The 16,150-nt window shown below is 37.5% G+C and overlaps 1 protein-coding gene across 9 annotated transcripts in view; it reads left to right on the top strand.

Moving 5' to 3' along the window:
• NALCN (sodium leak channel, non-selective) overlaps positions 1–16,150 on the top strand; it is a 236,712-nt gene that overhangs the window by 160,881 nt on the left and 59,681 nt on the right. The gene's annotated exons all lie outside the window — the stretch shown is intronic.

Below are 16,150 nucleotides of genomic sequence, written 5' to 3'. Positions count from 1 at the left end.
TTAATGCGGATTTAAGAGTTGAGAAAATGCAATCAAGCTGCTTGCAATGGCTTTAGGAACTGAAACTGCTAATGATGTCTGTTATTTTTAATCTTTGGATTGTTATATCAACAGATCTGCATCAAGCTTCTCTAAAAAACCTTTTTGATTTCAGAAGAAAATTATTTTCTGGTTGAGTTCTAGGGGATCAAACTTTACCAGCTCATTTGCTGAAACTACCTCTTGTGTAATAATTTAGGAGTTGTAAAAGATTTTCTCCATGAGAGCCACAATGTGATTTACATTTATATTTGGCACCGCTCATATTTTCTTTTTCTTTCAAATGTGTTTGCCTTGAAAAAGTGACTTGTAAGCCTGTAATGAATTTAAGTATTAGTGAAAATAAGTGGAAAAAATACTTGTGGAAACTCATTGAACCTTGTGATTTGTAAGAGATGGTAAGAGTTTCAATAGATATCTTTTTATCTTTAAGGTGTGACTGAGAATGCATATTTTCATGCATAAGTGTGGGCATTTCCCTGGCTGTCCCTAAGCTCACAATAATGTGACAATTTTGACTAAGCATGAGCAGGGGCAGGAGAAAGTCATAAGATCATTCACAACGAGAATCGAGAATTATTAGGGTTGGAAGATCATCTGGTCCAACCCCCTTCCCAGGGCAAAAAAAGTAGAGTCTTAATATTTGTCTTCTAAAACATACAAAAAAACTCTGAATCAGATATATTTTGATTATACAGTCAGTGCCTTGGGGTACTTAAAAAGCTTGCAATGTGCTACATTCCATTCTGCGCTAAAAATAGCATGAATTCAGGGAAGATGGGGTACCCTCTAGTCAGTAGTATAAGCAATTTTGTTCAGGGCAAAAAAGCACTGATCAAAATGTTAGGACATGCTCTTCTTTCTGCAGTTGTTTCCATGTTCTTTGAAAAGAGTATAAGAAATTTTAGACCTCCTGAGTGTACTTACAGATGCTTGTTTCTCTTTCTGTGCATCTGAGGATCATATCCTAAATGTATATTTTGGGTCTGTTTACCATAAAAATATAGCGTATATATAATGCAAGCAGCCTGCGGTATGTCTACACAGACATAAACCTATTTGCCAACCATTTCAGAATCACTAGTTTTTCTCCATTTGAGGTTCTGCAAATACCTTTGGTACACATGCGTATATCAATGCAGGTGTGCACACACGCACCCACACACAAACTTGTCAAATATGCAGATTTTTTTCAAAGTGACCAGTTTTTACAGTTTACAGAACAGCAACAGATCCCTTTTCAAATCATGACAGTTTTATGAAAGTGCTGAATATATTCCCAAATCTTGAAAATGTATGTGTATGCCTTATATTCTTCTTTAAAACAAAATTCTTAAATCCTTAACATCTCCAATAGTGCCCCTAATGAGCTTCCTTCAGTTTAGCACTTTCTCCCCCGATTGAGCATGTCTTAATTCCATAGTATTATTTTATCAATTTTAAGTAATGAAATTAGATGGAGTAACTACATATTTTGTTTGTAATGGCAGTGGATTGTCCAACTAAAGATTTTTATTTTGGTTGATGCCTTAAGTTTTAGCTTTCATATTTTTCAGATTTTGACTGCCTTGGTGTGTGTAACTCTGAACTTCACATTAAGGGTTAGTAAGTTCTTTTCACAGGGTAGGCAGACAAAACAATCCTTTTCCAGCTTGAGACCAAGGACAGCCATTACAAGCTTCAGGCCCAAAAAGCATAAACTGAAGAAAGGAAACTGGGAGGATGGGACTTCATAACCTAAAGCTGTAATTGGACAATTAACCCCAATATGCAAATGGACCAAAACTTTAGAAAGTGTGAAACCTCATGACTGGTAAACCATTTTGTGACCATTTTGGGTCCATCTTGGGTATAGCCCTGGCCAGGCTCTTGTACTGCCCAAGGTGTATCCTTTAAGGCCCTTTAATAAATACCTACTTTATTCTTTTAGCTTTGTCTAATCTCTGTTCTAGGTCAGCCTCTCAAGGCATCATGGTAACCCAGGTGCAGTGTTTAAATGTAAATCCTTTCAGACCTCTACCCTAAAATTACTTTTCCTTAATCATGGTGTTGCTTGGTATTCAGCATGATGGTCACTGACATCAGAGGAAAGCCTCTCTCATCCTAGTAACCCACAGCTTCATGCCTCTTTAATAACTCTAATTATATCCCTAAATCACAGGCTATTCTAAGCTGGAAAGGACTCACAAGGGTCATCGAGTCCAACTCTTTCAGCAAATAGCACATACTGAGATTGAAACTGCAACCTTAGCATTATTGGCACTATGCTCTGTCACTATCAGTGTCACCTGAAAGTAGAGCCAAGGCAATCACAATTGCTTGGCAATTTCTTGTGACCAGTGATTGGTAGAATTTCACCTTATATGTTTCTGGTTTAAAAAAAAAAAAAAAAAAAAAAAAAAGTGCCGAATACCAGTACAAGAATTTATTATGAAGTTTACAAAGAGAGAATCTCTAGGCTTGGAATAAACCAACGGGTCTGCTGGATGAAGGCAAAGGCCTTCCTGGATCAATGTCTGCTTCCAGACAGTGGCCAGAAAAACATGTTTAGGAACTAACAAAAGAAAAGGGAAATCACAAAGTGATATTTCTTTCTTTGATGATATTTCATACTTGAGTGATAGTCACTTTCCAAGGACACAGGAACTTCCAGTATCCAACATGGCGTATCTTTGTCTAGCAGTTCTTGCTAGATTTTTTTCTTGCCTGCCTGTTAAATCTATTTTCAAATCTGTGTATATTCTAGCATTTACTGCCTGCGGTAGCAAAGATAAATTTAACAATGCACCTTGTGAAAAGATATTTCTTTTTCAACTAATGTGCCTTCCACTTGATTTTTTTATTTGATGCCCTCTAGCCTGTGATGTTCAGTCATTCCAGTCAAATGCTTCCTCAGTGCTCTGTCATTCCTACAGTGCCTGTTATTACTTCCTGTGTTTTCTGTCTTTGTGCACCTGTACATTTAGCTTTAGAATCAGACCAAAGTTTCTTTTCATTGGATAACTCTATTTTAAGTGATCTACTTTTGCAGGAAAATTTGGCATTTAAACTAACGTATCTTGGAAAAAGTCATGTTTAGTATTTCTTAAAAACTCCTTCTTTTATTGTTGATTTTTCAAAGTAAATAAGTCAGCATGTGAAATTACTAGGATAGAAATTCTGTAACATCTTTTCTTGAAAGTTTTCTTGTTTTATTTTTAACAATAATTCAAAATACCTAGTCCATAATAGAAAAAGTACTAGGAGTTCCTGTCTCCCTGCATTCAGCTAGCTTGCTGATGCTTTACTGGTCCTGTTTGTCATGGATTTAATTTTTTGCTTTCTCTTTGTCTTCACTTTCTTTTCTCAGATCTGTTTTCTGGTGAGGCAGCTTAGTATTTGGAAGCAAGGTGTTTATAGGGGAAGTCCAGGCCATCCCTCTTCATTCAGAAGACAATTCTGATGTTAATCCTGTTTATACCAATGAGTCTCACTATGCTGGTGATACAAATATCATTTTAACAGACCTATTAGCAACTCCTTTATTCAGTGAGGAGCAAAACTGTACTCACACTTTATGACCCAATTTTATTTTCCAGGGTGCAGGAGCTTTTCTTCCCCTCTGCTCCCTTCTCCCCTAATTCTTATTAAGTAGAACCAGAGCTCATAGTTCACTACTGCTTTTAATTGATACCACAAACAGTGACAGGTCAAACACTGGTAGTTGGCTTTTCAAGTACATGGCTCTGAAAGCTATGTTGAGTGATACCTCAGAAGTGACATTTTGTCTGTCAGTAGAGGAGCAGCTGGAAAAGACAGGATTTGGGATGTTGAACACGTTTGGTCAGAATACATTGCTGGAGCCCTGTGCCTTTCACCCTGCACCTCCAGGCATTCAGAAGATCCAGGAAGGGGCCAATGGCAATTTCAGCAGTTGCATCACTTCCAAATTTTGTGTGCTGAGGCTTCAGGATTAAAGTGGGAGTTTCAGCACAGGGATTTTTCATGAACATATAGTGTGAACAAGGTGTTATAATTGGTATATCTAATTTAAACATATTTGGCATAAAATTTTATATATGTGAATTTCTGTGTGAAAATCAAGGGGCTTTTTTAAGCCTAGTTAGATCTACTTGCCTCCAGAGTATTTTTATTCTGAGAACAGTGCTTGAGGTAATTCTAAATGGGAAATAACTATAATATAGAATAAAAATGAAAAATTACCTTTTCATTTTATCTGATTCCATCTGAATGGATTTTTAACAAGTGGCAGGGAAGATAAGTGTCAAGCACATTTCATTAACCAATGAAAAGTACAGTAATGGTTCCACAGTGAAATTTATGCACTACACAAAATCCATAAAATCCTTCTTTTCATCATAGAGGGAAGACAGAATTTTCACAAAATTCTAGTTGGTCCCCCATTCCTGGGACTTACGCAGAACATTTAAATAGGCATTATTTCAAATGCAGTAAGTTTTACAGAGGCTGTGTCCATTTCTAGAAGACAAGGCAACCTTTTAAGAATGGAAAATAAGGATATCTGTAAAACTACTCATGCTAGACTCTTTTAATAATTAAGAAAGTTTTGAAAGTCCCTTGATGGCTGTAATTTCAAGGCACCAGTGTTGTTTGAATTTTTTTCCTACCTCTTACCTCATCTGTCACCTTTTTTAAAAACAGCATCAATGGATCACAAAATCTGGGTGATATGTTGTAATGGTGAAATAAGCACCTAAGTATTAATTCAGAATTTTCCAATTCCTGGTATATGCAATGTGCCAAAAAAACTCAAAAAATTCAAGCAGGTTTCTCCTGAAGGAAGGTTTTATGGTATAAAATGGTATAAAATTGAGATCTTTGAATATTGTAGCCAAGGATCATATTCAAAACACACATTTTTCAAGGAGGCAGGATGGGAGTTGTATTTGCTATGAATGTGGGAATAGCGGTAACAAAATTGTAAATGTAAGCTTCTGCTGCTTCATGTATATCACCAGGGAATAAAATGCTTACCTAGCTTTTATATCACCAGGAGATAATTTAATCTTTATTTTTGTTTTATTATTTGATAGCAAAGGAAACTGCAAGTGCTTATCAGGGCACATAGGTGATTCTAGGTGCTCTATCCTTTGAATTAAGGGACAGTCCTGCAGCAGTTTGGAATAAAGGGCTTATGTAGCATTGCTTGTTATTTTGATAGCAGTTGGATTCTTGAAAATCCATACTGACTTTGACTTTGGACCCTTCTGTACCACAGATGTCTGCATTGCTTTTTCTGAACTGTGTTTTAGGCCCATAGGAGCCTGTGAATCTATGCACTTGTGTACACATTATAATTAACTTCTGCATTCTTGGAAAAAAAGTAGAGGCCTGGCCTTTGCATGAGATTTAATTCCTGCTTCATTAAAAAGAGCTAGCAGCTTAGAAGAACTGATTAATTATAATTTTACTGCCTTTTTTTTTTTTTTTTTTTTCTTGGCACCTGAGTCTGACAGTCACTTCTTTTCCACTTAGAATTCAGAGGACATCTCCTTTTATAGTTCCACAAAAATGGACCAGGCACTCTTTTAAAAATGTGACAGAAGATAAGGAAGCCTGCAGGGTTTTACTGCACAACATCCAATGAGTGGGAGCACTATTTCAGAATGAAGGGAGAATTCCTACACATATCTTTCTGTTTAAAGAAACAGTCCATGACCACAAGGACACAAAGAAAGCAATCTCCATCTCTTGTGAAAGGGAATAACAGCACTCAAGAATCTAGCCCTGGCTAAAATTTCATCACCAAACTTGTGGGAGAAAGGGTAGCTAGTAACATCAACTTATTTCTGTTTTCATCTAGCCCAGACAAGAAGGTTTCTGAAGTAGTTTGGATCAGCCTTTGTGACCTCCCAGTTACCACTTGTGTAGGTTTGTCTCTGTGTGTCCTTTAACAAAAGAAATCTTCTATCTGAATTTCTGTACTGGGAAAATACTGTGTAAGTGTAATGAATCTAAAACTCAGGCCACTTATGTCAAATTAAATGTTCTGCCTCTAGTTCAAAATGAACAAACCAACCATCCTCAAAAAGACTAGGGGCACCTAATTTGTGCAAAGACAAAGTCTCTCCTGTTTAAAGAAATGTCCTGGATTTTGGCCTCAGACGCTTCTGTGAATTTTTTCTCAACTTCAGTTACATTTTCTACGTAAGGATATTTGATTGTAAAAATTGCTCCAGTATGTGGATGGCAAATGCTCAAATCTAAATTGTATTCATTATCTTCTCAGCAAATCCAGTAGAGCCCAGTAATAATCGGGAAAAAAGTAGACATTATTAAGAGATGATGTATTCCTATGCACAACAGTAAAACTGAAGAGCATAATTATCATTTGTCCTGCAGTTCGTAGCTATCAGCAAATCACAGAATCACAGAAAAGTCTATGCTGGAAGGGACTTCTGAAGAACACCTGGTCCAACTAGATGAGGTTACCCTGAATCCTGTCAGGTCAGCTCCTGGACTTGTCCAATGATAAAATCTCCTTGGCTTGTCTAGGGAAGTTATTCCAGGGGTTGTCTTCATAATGACGAATTGCTTTGTTCTATCTAGAGAGACTCTTTTTCATTAAGCAAATGGCTTATTCTTCACTTCCTGTCTTGTGACTAGGTCTCTTTGTGAAGAGTGTTTCTTTATATTCTCTCGAACTACATTACAGAAAAAAATTCTGCAGCCCCTCCACAGACCCTCTCCAGTGTGACAATCCCAAAAATTCCAATTACATGGAGATCAGATCAAGTGTACAGCCACATGCATATTTAGCTGAATGCATTTAAGGAAACAAATGGTGTTTATAATGAAAGCACTTGGAAAAAAAGAAAAAAAAAAAAAAAAAAAAAAAAAAAAAAAAAAAAAAAAAAAAAAAAAAAAGAAGTACTGTGCACTGTGGTTGATGTTTCCTTACTCCTGTGAACAAGAGCAAGAATAATGAACTCATTATCACATTTGGTATTTATGTAAGTGGATTTTTAGGAGAGTTTATCTGGGGTCTCATCTGAATTGTGTTCCATGTTTCAAATTCTTGTCCTAACTTCAGTAGGTCATCTTTCTGGTCTTTGTAGAGATCATTTTTGTTTTAGAAGATACTGTAATATTGGCCTGTGCCAGCAACAAGAGTGTCCAAACACACTGTAGCACGCCTAAAAAGAAGGAAACGTTTGCATTGCCACAGCCAACGGAAACAAAATGCCATCTGCTGCACAGGCACCTACATCATAATCTGTGACAAATATTTTTCAGCATCTACACAAAACTGCTTCCACTTCAGGCAGCACTCAGAAATTCATATAGTCACATAAGTTGGATTTGGAAATCGGAATTAGGCTCATGTAGCAATGGTATGTGTCAAGGTTTAACACCACCCACACATTTGCTCCCTCACTCTAAGTATCAGAAGGGTAAAAGTGAGAAAACTCATGGAGATAGAGTTTAATAAGTAAAGCAAAACACATACATGCAAGAAAAGCAAAATAAGGATTGATTCACTATTTCCAATGGGCAGGCAGGTATACAACCAGCCTTAGGAAAACCATCTTCCATCACATGTAACTGACTTGGGAAGAGAGATGCCATCACTGCAAATATCCCCCCATCCTTCTTCTTTCCCCAGCTTTATATACTGAGCATGATGCTATATGGCCTGGAATATCCCTTTGGTCAGCCGCGGTCAGCTCCCAGCCTCTTGTGCATCCCCAGCCTCCTCACTGGTGGAGTGGAGTGAGGGGCAGAAGTGGCCTTGATTCTGTTGAAGGGCTGCATAGCGATAAGGAAAACATCCGTATGTTGTCAGCACTGCTTGCAGAGAGAATGCAAAATGCAGCCCCACGTCAGCCACTATGAAGGAAATTAACTCTACCCCAGCCAAAACCAGCACAATGTCTTTCCTACCCTGCAGATGAAACTAAGTAGCGAGTCAAGTTGGGTATGCCTTCTGTCCCTTCCAGTTTAGTTGTGATACATCTCATGTAATACCCCATACAATCCATAGAGCAGCCTATACAAATCACACAGAACAAAAATTTTGCATGCATGGGAAAAATTTCAGGCTTTCTATACTTGGGTACTAAGAGGACCTAGTTAAAAGTTATCTTCCTTTGTTAAGCTGTGGGAAGGGACATACACGTTCTCTGCAGGTTGAACCATTTCCCTATGACCTCTCTGCTCTTCAGCATTTTAAATACCTCTTGCTGTTTGTATCCTGATAGAAAGTCAAGATGGTGGCTTCCTTAGTCAATCACAACCTGGTTCACTGAGTGTCTTCAGCTCTTTTTTACGTAAATGGGAGCAGCCTGTGGTGAGAACCTTTGAAAGTCTGCCCACAATTACAATTCCCCAGATTATCTCTGTTTTTGTGTGAACCAGGAATGTTCCTTTGTGTACAAACTGGAATAGGAAAACAAATATTAAGGTTCTGAATTGTCTTGCAATGGTAATTTGTTTGCTTTCCATGCAGAAGCACCCTTTCAGGTTGTAATGAATTTAACCCTGAATCTTGAAGATGAACACATTGTAACTAGTCAATATTTAATGTTTACATTTGTACAAGAGCAGAATTCATACATCTTGTGCTTTTGTTCACTTGAAACTATTTTAGTTGCTTGATGTTCATCACATATATAGTTTATAACAAATAATGATACCTAGTTTACATGAAGTCTCAAGAAGTTTCCCCTGGTGAAATGGAGCATGTAATGTATTTTCTATTATAATGGATATTTTTTTGCAACTCACTGGCCTTTGTAAGGAAACAAAAACGTATCTGCTCCTTATCCCAAGAGAAAAATAATGAATATCAAAATGGTATTTTTCATATTCATTATGGCATTTATATGTGAAATAGCTATTAAAAAAAAAAAGAGTTAGGCATGTTAGCATTAAATTTATGTTTCATTTCATTATCTTTTCTAAACTATCATCAAAATATGTAGCTACCCCTGAACTGTTTTAAAATAAAGGTGTGGTTTATCTTACATAAGATAAATATTGACAGCGTTAGGTCAGTGGTTTGACTCTATGCTTTTCCAACCTAAATGATTCTATGAATCTATAAACTATTTTATCTTCCTTACACTAGAGCATCTTCTCAAAGATAGTAATTAAGCCAATCTGTATCAAGAGAAAAAGCTGTCCAGGATATGCTCTCTGTTCTTAAAGCTGGCCAGCTGGCACAGCCTGACTTTTACATACAGCAAAGTTATTTTCCTCTCCCAAAACTACCTACCATTTAAAAGGATGTGCCCATACTGCCTACAAGGGACATGCCCAGTTGGGATAAGTGCCGAACTGTGGTCAGGCAGGAACAGGGAGTGCTAGCTGGCCAAGGCAAAAAGCATGCAGCTGGTCTTGCTAACGGTGTAACACAGGGGGCAATTTTATTCCACTTCTTAGGCCCATACCCCACTACTGGTACAGGGGTAGCTTTACACTGCCCCTGTATTCAGTGAAGGAGTTACCCTGAGGTGACAGTCCATCTGGCTTGTCTCGCTTATGTGTTAGTATGGGATAAGCCAATATCTGGAGATACCTTTTCCAGTTGAATATAAGGATTGCCTAGATGATTGTACAATTTACATCCCATTTGGAGGACTGTCATTAGCTGAGATGAATGCTGTCATAGACAATGTGGCCTGGATTCATCCTGCCTAACACTGGGAGTCAGGGATCTGATTTAAAGAACATACTGGATTCAAGTTCCCTATTTAGTCAATCGAAAAAAATTAAACATGTGAAATAAATAGCCAACCCAAGGTCTGAACTGACCTCTACAAGTGTCTCTTCATTACTTTTGGCTGTAAAAAGACATAACAAAATGAGTTTAGGTGGTTACTTTAGTCTAAAGGCAAGAAGGTTGAATCTGATCTGGTAAGCACATTCCTGGGGCCTGACTACAAGCTCTGACTGCACAGAATCTTGGATTGCCCATTTTCCTTTAATTATATTTAATTTAATTGTTTATTTGTCCCTGCAGAGGCAAAAATGTTTGGAAATAAGGCTAAAGTGTAAACCATGTAGCAATGTTTGCCGGTCTGTAATTGGTATGAAGTAATAACTCTAAAAAATTCATCTTATTTATCTCAGTTGATCACAGAAAAACTATGAAAATTTGGATCCCTGTCTTCTTTTGGATAAATTTTGTGATAAGTTTTCCACTATTTGAATTGGAATCATATCTTGTCAGCTGCATTTGTTCCTGAAGAACTGATAGGAGTTCCAATTATTGGAAGGAAGTTATTAAAAATCCCACATTTGTGAATATCTGTTACTCAGTATCTGTTAAATTTGGAAGACTTAATGCAAAACTGAACGAAAAGTTATCTAAATGAACAACTAGGGTATAGCAGTCACAGCACCAAACCATACTATGCACAGCATATAAACCCCGTTATAGAGAGAAGTTGTTTATTAACAAAACAGATCTTGTGCCTATGAGAAATGCATGTAGTCCAGTTCCTCCATCTGTCAGGAACTTTTACAGTTTATTTTACTTTTATATTATAACAGTGAATTCTCTACTCTGAATGCCAGCACTACTGTGATCATAGCTTCTGGTATATTTCACTGAAAATTCCTCGTGGCAGTACTGAACATGGTTAAAATCAATTTAGGTTCTGTTTAACCATGCCTATGTGGGAGAATTTTCTATTGCAACGTCCCCTTTGTTTAGGTGAACCCAAAGGGTGAAATTCACTGGTACGTCTAAGCAGTAAAAGAGGACAAGAGAGCAAGCTTAAACATTGAACCCTTGTATGTGCAACCTGCAAAACTCTTCCCTCACTGCTGCCACTCTCTTGTAGCTCCAGGTACTTTATTCCAGACAATACTTTGATATAGTCCAAGTAATAATTTAATTGAGAGACTGCTTTCAAAGAAAGCGGAGACAAGGCTCCACCAGGTTGGACTCTAAGACACACAGTTCGCTAGTGCTCTCCCACCTGCCACCAAACTGCCTCTCAATTAGGCAATGCACAACCCAAATATCATCCTACAGAAGTTCTGTGCAGGAGATTTGCACACAAAAGCTCACATGTTGTTTCAGATGCCTTGAAGAATTGAAAAACCTGGAGAAAAATAACTGGTGTAATTATGCCCCCCACCACACAGGGCCTAGAAAAACCAAGAGGCAAATGAAGTCACTTGAAGTGCCATGTGACTTTAGGCAATGGGTTAGGCTTTTGTCAGTCTTTTATATAGCACTGTAGACATACTAATAAGATCTACACTTCATAAATACTTCTTTTTAACACTGCCAGTGTTAGTTTTACCCAAATTCTATTTATCCAATTTTTTACATCAATTTCCAGGTTGATTTTACCTTCCTTTTATTTCATGGTGCAGGGTGCTCAAACAAAATCAACATTTTCTTCATTGTAAATGAAATTGCGGGTGTAGATAATAGTAACTGAACATCTGATTTGTGTTGAATTTTAAGTCAAATTCAGGTACAAAAATGTTATTACAATTTCATGCCAAATCTGAGTGTGTGATGTGACAGCTTACCCATATGCATATCTTCTTTTAATATAGCCCATTCATGTCCAAAGACCTGCCAGGTCAGTAGGATTTCAGAATAACAGAAAGGAAAAAAGAAGCTCATTTAATCTGCCTTTCTGAATTTTAGTGTTTTAATTGATGTAATTTAATGCTAATTACTTGGATTTCATTCAGAGCTCCTTTTGACAAGCCAAAGGTGATGGTAAGTCTGAGAACTTGGATAAATAAAAAAATATGCAAAGCTGTTGGTTGGGTGCTGATATCAGTTTGTAATGTCTTTCATCCATATGCACTCTCATGCTCAAAATGTTTAGTGTTTGAGCACGTGATATCCTGCTAAGCATGCAACTCAGATACTGTATTGTAATTTTATTCTTCAAATGCAGTCCCTAAAGAAGATTTGCAGTGAAAAATGTTGATATTTAGCAGTGCACTGTAATGTACCAAACAATATTAATTTAAAATCATCCACTACTGAGACCATCTGAACTTTGGCAAAAGGTTTGAACTTTTTGGTCACCATGACATTATTCTGGGCAGCTGGCTAGTTCATAAATAGGTTGTGTGGACATCGGTAGGAAAGCTTTTAATTTGGAATTACTCATTTCAGCCTGTCAACTAAAGTGAAAGAGTTAGAGCATTGCTGTATATATTTTTTTAATAATTTGATTTCATTGAAATACTTATAGAGTGTTTAAGTGAGTATCACATACACTTGCCTCATACACCATATGAAAACTGCGTCTGTCCCAAATGCAAATCGGTGATATTAAGAGATACTCATGTTAGTATACCCTTTGAACTCTTCAAGTGATCTTGTTCATATTACCAGACCCTGGAGCACTCCCACGTTTCAGACTGTCAGCTTCCACCTGGGAAAATCATGAGATGTGCAGATGCTTCTCACATCCTGCTTCCACAGGAGAGGATGTCAGCTGGAGGGCAGGTGTGACACTGCCTTGCGTTCACCTGAATATCTGAAGTGCACTGTGGCATGTCTCTTCTGCCAAACACGGGCAGAGATTATGGAAATGCAGCTCTCCTAATCAGCTCCTGATTATTGTCTCATTCCAATTCTCTAATGATTTTTCAGCAACCCTGCTATTAAAGGAGTTGCAGTATGTACTTTAAAAGAACTCACTAGTTTCACCCTGACCACATTTACAGTGACTGCTATCTGGGTGACCCTTTTTTTCATGCATAGTCATTACCTGCTCTCTCCTTTATTTTGCCCTGCCTTTCCCAGTCTTCCACTTCCACCACCATTCATCCTACTGTGTGTATTTGGGACAACCACTTACAGGTTCTTCTCATTTCTAAGGGCCTACATCTTAATTAAATCACCTTAAAGGTGATTTTGGCAATTACATTTTTCTGAGGAAGCCTTGAAGTCAAAAATACATTTACAGCTGAAGCTGCAATAAGTAGTATGGGTGAGAGTATACCACGTTAACACCTGTGCCACTGGACAGAATTGGTACAATAAAGCAGTGTCTGCTGCCACCCTATTCACATTGAGTGCAGCTCAGAAGGGTTTTCTTCAGAACAGATTCAGTCTCACACTGGACCACCTGTCCCATCACACAAGGGCTCCAAATCCATCCTAAGGACCAGCCATTGCTTGTGATCCTTAAGCCCGAACTGTATTTTTGCATAACCAAGGTGGAGCCTGCGGTTTTGTTTGCCCCAAAAAGAGTCTGGTTTGCTTACCGACACAGCCCATAAACTGAACCAGAAGACAAGAAATACTGATGTTTCAGACTACAAACTTCTCCAAACCAAATGGAGACATGGCCATAATGCCTTTCTGTGAGAAAAGGATCACACAAACATCCTCTTCACCTGTAAGTCTGCCTTTCTCACAGCTGTCTTTTGTGTTGATCTAAGACAATTGTGTGAACAGATTAGAGAGAGCTTGGTGTTCAGGGGCCTGTAAGTATTATTCAAACAACCACAGGAATCCCAGATTAAAATATCCTCTCTGACATTTCTCACCATTTAGGTACTATTTGGAAAGGTGCACTGATATGTGTTCAGAGTGGACAGTTGTACTGTATGTGTTACGCCATTAAATATGCTCCTGTAAACTCAAGCAGCATATAAGCAGTGAGATAGACAAAAATTTCTTCAATGGCTTTACAGATGTTAATGTTTTTAACATCCTAAAGAGAATTAAGCCCGGCCAGGCTGATAAAATGTTGTGGAACATTCCCAGTAGGCTCTTGGGCTGCAGATAGAGGGCTATGCAGAGCAAATCAGGCCAGTGTGCATTTCCGAGTCAGTAGTAAGAGGAATAAATAAAACCTAAAAACACAGAGAAAAATGCCTGGATATTTCATTTGAGTTTATTTGGGTCTAGCTGTTGCTAGAAACATTCTGCACCATCATAGCCCTATTTCAAATAATCCTGTATCTTTAAAAATATATCTTTGTCAAGTGGTAAAGAAAGTTGAAATATAAAGGTTCTAGGCAGCAATACAAAACAGGATGTGTGTCATGTGGAGCAACAATTACGCCCTAAGTGCATGGAGAAAAAATCAGGGAAGCTAAATGCCTCACACCCCCAATATGTAATATTATCACAGCATGAGTAATTGGAGATACTCTATAGAACTGCCTTGACTTTAGGGGTTTTTTAAAGCCCATATTAAATCATTCTCCTATCCCCTTCTTCATCTTTTGAACTATACAATTTTCTGCTTTCAAGCTCTTCCTGCTCTGTTCTGCACTAAGACTTCAGACAACATGGCAGTGCAGGAGAAGTTTCCCTATTCTGTATACAGTGACTTATGAAAATGGGAGTTCTTAGCTGTAAGTGACATTGTTTGCACCAAAAATATGCATATTTATGCAATTTTTTCTTATTGAAAAACAATTGTCAGAAACTGGAAGCCTTTTTTTCCTCTAAAAATAATCCCTTCTCAAAGCTTTCAATAGTAAAATGTTGCAGAAAAGCCCTGTTAGATTATCCAATTAATTTCCTTTTCAGTGAATCACTTCTTTTGGAAATGCTCTGGCATTTCAGGGGTTCTGACTAGTCTGACTTTGAAATGATGAAGCACTTCCCTCTGGAGATCTCTCTGAACACCAAGAGATTTCCCCATAAGGCTAATAATCGTTATTCTTATACTAGAAATTCTGTTTCTGAACTTAGTTCTCTCATTCCTTTATTTGGTGTACACTATTGTATTCTTGAACTAATTTGTTTTCAAATATTTCTTTAAAAAAATTTACTCCATCTCCCCTGCTCTTATTTTATTATCAGTTATGGTAAATGAGGGATAATATTGGGAGCCTTTAGTCTTTCTCTTCTTTTTTGTCCCTGCTCTCAGTTGGTTTACACAGCCCTCCTGGTTTCATGGCTCTCTTCAGCACTATTTTGTCTTGCCAGTGAGAAAATGGTAAGACAGCATTTAGAAAGTAATGCATACCCAGATATGCTCTCTTCAAAGCAGCAAAGAGAGGAGTTGGGAACTTCTGTATCATTTTTCATATTTCATGTAATATCTAACCAACAGAGCTTGGTTGTGAACATAACCTTTGGCTGGTAATGCAATTGGTGCCCAAATTAGGCTTTTGATGCTATATTGAAGTCTAAGTTCTTGTTTAGTTTCTGCTCTTACTCCTTACCTGGATTTTTTTTTTTTTCCATCTCTTCTTTCCTGCCACTGTTTCAAAATGTGCCCTTTCCTTGTCCAATCTGGTATTTGCAACTCTTCACATTTTAATATTGTGTGTGCTTTCTTTTAAGGATCGTTAATAAAGCAATGAAACAGGACTGGACACAATACAGATTTATGCAACATTTCCCTTTTATTCTGAATCAGCTTTACCATTAATCAGTAGTCTTTGTTTGTAGCTGTTCAGTTTTCTACAGTTTTCAGTCCACATGACAACTTCTATCCAACCAAATATTAACTGATTTTCAGTTTAAGCTGTCCTGTGGCTGGAAGTGGTGATGTTGTTGATAGCATAGTGCAGCAGAGCAGATTTTCTTCTATAGCATGCTGTGGAAGCATGCATTTCACTAGGCAGAGCAAATGAGAGTTAAAGTTCTGTCTGAATTCCTGGGCAACTGCCCCTGGTAAAAATCTGTAGCTGATGTCTATCAGCAGTATTCCCTGCAGGTGCTGATGGTGAAAATGTCTTTTAAAATTGAAGCTTCTAATCCTTTGCTTACAAGCAGGGGTGAGAAGAAGAATTGATATTTCAGTTGGATGCTTGCTGAAATAGTACACAATACACATACAGTTTAAAATAAATGTGAAAATTAATTTCACCACTTCTTTTTGACTTGGTATTTTGTTGCAATAACACACCTGAACTGCTACTGTAAGGTAATCAGTATTCAGGGATCATATCTCTATGTCATGTCTGTTTATCTTATTTATTTAACCATCACCTGTCCACATAGATAGATGTATCTGCCTTTTCTGTACTTGGATGGGTGGTATTCCATTGAATAACTGTTTGTGGATAATTATAAATACAACATTTGTTATGTGATTTGCCGTAGCTGAGTATCACTGATGTAGATGGATTCTTTTGAGTATTTTGTCATTACTTATAATACTCATCTAAATGTAATTGTCCTGTTATTTTG

The sequence above is a fragment of the Hirundo rustica genome, chromosome 2, assembly GCF_015227805.2.
Source record: "Hirundo rustica isolate bHirRus1 chromosome 2, bHirRus1.pri.v3, whole genome shotgun sequence".
NCBI lineage: Eukaryota > Metazoa > Chordata > Aves > Passeriformes > Hirundinidae > Hirundo > Hirundo rustica.
Note: the sequence above shows the minus strand (reverse complement) of the source record. Positions and strands in the feature narration are given on the sequence as shown.